The sequence below is a fragment of the Hemicordylus capensis genome, chromosome 1 (assembly GCF_027244095.1).
Source record: "Hemicordylus capensis ecotype Gifberg chromosome 1, rHemCap1.1.pri, whole genome shotgun sequence".
Taxonomy (NCBI): Eukaryota; Metazoa; Chordata; class Lepidosauria; order Squamata; family Cordylidae; genus Hemicordylus; species Hemicordylus capensis.
In genome coordinates, this window is record NC_069657.1 from 390,460,559 (window position 1) to 390,465,536 (window position 4,978).

The 4,978-nt window shown below is 45.1% G+C and overlaps 1 non-coding gene across 1 annotated transcript; it reads left to right on the forward strand.

Annotated features, from left to right (window-relative positions):
* Nucleotides 1–4,212: 4,212 nt before the first annotated feature.
* On the forward strand, nucleotides 4,213–4,299 carry TRNASTOP-UCA (transfer RNA opal suppressor (anticodon UCA)). The gene has a single exon. It is a non-coding gene; the product is annotated as a tRNA-Sec (tRNA).
* Nucleotides 4,300–4,978: the final 679 nt, after the last annotated feature.

Sequence of the window (4,978 nt, forward strand, 5' to 3'; positions counted from 1 at the left end):
CTAAAAAAAACCATTAAAAGAGGGACATTAAATGGCTGCTAAAAAGGTTTGTGAAAAACACTCCCTTTATGTTCAGTCATACTTTCAACAGAATGCTAGACACAATGCATTTTTCCTTTAGCTTGGTAAAATGGTATATAGGGGGGATGCCACTAGAAGTGTGAGCACTGTAAGATATTCCCCTCAGGGGATGGATCCGCTCTGGGAAGAGCAGAACGTTTCAAGTTCCCTCCCTGGCTTCTCCAGGATAGGGCTGAGAGAGATTCCTGCCTGCAACCTTGGAGAAGCCACTGCCAGTCTGTGAAGACAATACTGAGCTAGATAGACCAATGGTCTGATTCAGTGAGGTGAGTCTCACAATCAGTGAGACTTGCTGAAATGAAGTCTGTGGGGAGAGCGGGCTTAGCCTGCTCTCCCCGCAGACGATCGCCCGTGGAGCCTTGGGCGGCTGGATCGGCCACCCACACGACTGCTGGCTCCATCACAGAGCTGGTGGGGGCTGTGGGAATTGGAGGCCAGACAGCCCAAGGGTGCGGGGCATCCTGGAGAGACCTCCAGGGCTTGGAGACATGTTTCAGCCTCCCTGTGGGGGTCCCCTCATGTGTTGCCACAGAGCGGATCCGTGCCGTGGCAATACACAATTAAAAAATGGGGTTAGCAGAGCACTCACTCTGCTAACTCCATTTAAGGGGAGGGGTATTTCAGTGGGTCACCTGCTCTGGAGAAATCAGGTTCACCTGTGAGCCAAGTGGTTCTCATGCTCAGCCGAAATCGGGCTAGGCTCCCTTAGCCTGATTTTGGCCGATAATGAAAATCACCTCAGTATATGGTAGCTTCCTATGTTCCTAAATCTAGTTGATTATATTCAGAAATGTGTGCTTATGAAATGCCATAGTCTTTTCTCCTTTTGCCTGGACAAGATGTCCACTGCTGTGTTCCTTCCTTGAGTGGGACTCCTCCATCAGCCAGAGGAAGTACTTCCACTTCCACTCCTGCATTTCCAGTATTATAGTGACAGGAGGACTCCGACCGCTGCATCTTCCAAACAAAACTAAGAACGTGCATGACTATTATAGTATATTCTGTAATGTGGGTCACTGCTTGACCCTGAAGAGCATAGATTTAAGCCAGTGACAGGCTGTGAGTGTGCCAGTGGGGTGGGAGGCAGGAGGTACCATTACTACTAAATTAGATGGTGCTTACTGGCGTTATTGCTGCACCTGCAAGGCAAGGCCCGGCAAGGCTGAGCAACCCACACACCATGGTCTTTTCAGTGGGGCAGCTCTGAAACTTACCTGGCTTCTGCATATGCACAGAGGACATTTGTGTGGCAGCAACACCATGCTGACCATGCAAATGGCCTCTGCACATGTTCAGAGGTCAGGTGAGTCTCAGAACCGCTTGACTCCACCACCATGAGGGTTGCTGGGCAGCGTGCTGCTGCTCACTGCACCTTGCAGGTACGGCGGTAATGCCAGTAAACATGATCCAATTTAGTTTTAAAGGTACTTCTCACTGCCCCTCCCCCAGCAGCGCTTTCACCCTCCACCACTGCTTTAAGCACACATTCATAATAATTTATTTTTATTTATTTGATTTATATCGAAAGGCTCCAAAGGCTCTAGTTGGTTCACAAAGACCATAATATGCTTGGGGTTTTCCCCCCTCTCCTATTTGTTTTGGTTTGGTCATAGTAATTCATTTGTTGTTTCAGTAGTGGCTTTATTTTGGAGTGAGCTCCTTGAGGTACAGTAGATTGTTGGGCACTGTGTGAGGATGGAAGATAGCATTCTTGGCATCCTACCCATTAGCAATTGTGTGGGAGAATATTCCATAATTAGTTATTTTTAATGGTGCAGCGGGGAAATGGCTTGACTAGCAAGCCAGAGGTTGCCAGTTCGAATCCTCAACGGTCTGTTTCCTGAAACACTTATATCAGGCATGTTTGATCTAAGATCGTAAATAAACAACTAACTAACTTATATCAGGCAGCAGTGATATAAGAAGATGCTGAAAGGCATCATCTCATACTGTGCAGGAGATGGCAATGGTAAACCCCTCTGTATTCTACCAAAAAAAACCCACAGGGCTCTGTGGTCGCCAGGGGTCGACATCGACGGCACACTTTACTTTACTTTACTTTACTGAGTTCTACAAGAGAGACATGATTGAGTTATACTACAAATGGTATAATTACAAATGGTATAATTACAATGACAAGATTATAGCATTTACATTGAATACCTAGGCATGGGATGAAATCTCCTTTTGTCTCTTTTTTCTTATTATAAACTAAGGAGGCCATAAAAACCATGGCTCAGGGGATAACTACCAGAGTCTATAATAAAATAAAAGCCTTCGCTTATGCTCTTGGTTATTTGGGTTAGCAAGCTTCCTAGAACTTAAGCAAAATTTACAGTTACTCCCCCCCCCCTTCCAAGTTTTGAGAACATCATGGGACTTGCCTACCAGTTACTAGCTTGGTGTGAGCCCTGGGACAAATTCCCCTTGAGGGGTGTTTAACTCAGTATGAGCACTAATTGGTGTCAAGGAGTTGGACTGAAAACAGAGGACATTTTAAACCAATGTAATATAGCGCAAGTAAAATGAGCCCATTTAGGATTTTCAGTGAACCGAAGATTTTTGTCAGAGTTCTGAAGGAAAATAATAATAATTTGTGACACATTTCTGAAATGAGAAGAGCCCGCCTACCAATCACTGCTCTTGTATGCCTAATTACTTGGGTCATGTGTGACATCATTTGCGTGGTGGCACCTGCATTCATTCCGAGGCTCTTGTCTCTTCTGCCAGTAGGTCAGAGGTTGGAATCATGGTAGTGACTGGCCCAGGGCTGCCATAAGATTCATGGTTGAGCAGAGATTTGGGCAGGGGCAGGCGTGTCGCAAGGTTGGTGTGAGCTGTGGGACAAAAAGTGGTGATTGACCCCTGCCTCCCCCTTTCTTCTTCAGAAAGGCACAAGAGGGAGAGCAAGGAGCAAGCTGTCACCTTCAGAGACCCAGAGATATTAGCCCCTATCCATCTTGGTTAATTGTAGCTACACCCCTGCCCAGGGTCTTTCAGTTCAACTATCCCATATGCTACACTTTCTTTTCTATAATTAGAGGGCTTGGTGTGCACAATAACATGATGTCTCCACTTTCAGCTAAGCATTAAATAAAGCAATGTTCTCTAATATATTTGACCTGAAATATTCACCAAATATTATTTCAGCAGATATATCCTGGGGAGGTTCCGTGTGGGACAAATCTCTGTAGTTTTGTGGGGGCAGTTTCCTTAATTTCAGTAATGTAGTGGTGTGAATGGCTTACCAATGTGCCTCCCCGCCCTCCAAGGAAATTCTGTACCTCTGCAGGCCAACAGCAGCATTTTCTAGCACTGCTTCTCTTTCCAGTGACAGGCTCCTGCTGACCACCATTTCCCTCCCTTGAATGCACCAGGGAATGACTTATGATAGCTATTTGTTGGCAGGGGCGGGGTACTTTTCCCACTTCAGAATGCATCTGGGATCATATAACAACATGACATACATCATTCCCTGATGCATTGCAAGGGGAATCAATAGCAACAGGAGCCAGACACAGAAGCCAGCCATGGAGGTGTGGCATTTTCCTTTTTAAGAGAGTCATACTGGTAAGCTGCCACTGCCAAAAGATTACTGAAATTAATAAAATTGCTCCCTGTGAAATCACAGAACCCCCATGCTTTTCTTGTTTATAATGGGGGTAGCAAAAAGGGGGATTTCAGACCAGTACTGCCTCTACCTTTAAACTGAAGTGGACTTGTTTGTAAAGTTAAATAGTCTTCTTTTTCTTTGCTTTAAGAAAACATGACAGAACCTCTGGCCTCAAGTTACATGGACAGTGGGCATTATGCAAGCACTGTATAGATAAAGCTCCCTTTTGGCCTTCAAACACATGTGGCTTCCTTGCTTGTAAATAAACTGTCATCCTGCTTTATGATGATATTTTCCTCTACTGTCAAAGCAAATGACAATAACATAAGTTGTACTGCTATCTGTTTACAGCTGTCAGGAGCCTGTTTCTGATGAGATCTAAATAAAAAATGTGTGCGTAGCTACAAGCAAAAACAAAAGCAAAAAGGCAACAGCAAAATTTGAATGCTTAGCAGTAATGCACTTTTATAGGCCCTCTCTTCACCTTGCTGCAAAATAACTGCAGAGGATTGATAACTGCTGGGACGATCATCTATGGTCTGGGGTGCAGACTTCAAACCTGTAGCTGTTTAATGACAGAGTGGTTCAATTCCACCTTTCGGGCGGATTAGCAATCAAAGTGGATGGTGCTGTAAATGGCACAGAATGAAACAGTTTTGGGGAGGAGAGCTAGTCTTGTGGTGACAAGCATGACTTGTTCCCTTAGCTAAGCACGGCCCACCCTGGTTGCATATGAATGGGAGAGTACATGTGTGAGCACTGTAAGATATTCCCCTTAGGGGATGGAGCCACTCTGGGAAAAGCATCTAGGTTCCAAGTTCCCTCCATGGCATCTCCAAGATAGGGCTGAGAGAACTTCCTGCCTGCAACCTTGGCAAAGTCACTGCCAGTCTGTGTAGTAGACAATACTGAGCAAGATGCACCAAAGGTCTGACTGAATATATGCAGCTTCCTGTGTTCCTATGATTTCTCCTGATTGTTTTGCAGAGATTGTGGTAGGTGCTCCCTACTTCCTTCCTGAGAACTCCAGGGGCTGCATTAGAGGGTTTAGTTTCTTTCACCTGCCTCTCCTGTCTCTACATTTAAAAAGCATTTCCATAACGCTAAGGCATGAAGAGGATGCCTTATAGCAGGAGATACTAGAAATACTGGTTTCCAAGACAAAGATATGGCAGGGATGGTTTATTAAATGGCTCTAACTGTGCCACAAGAATGGAGTAATTCCAGTGATTTATCTAAGAATGGGGTGGAGGTTACTGTTTCCATTCTAAAGTTCTCCAGAGT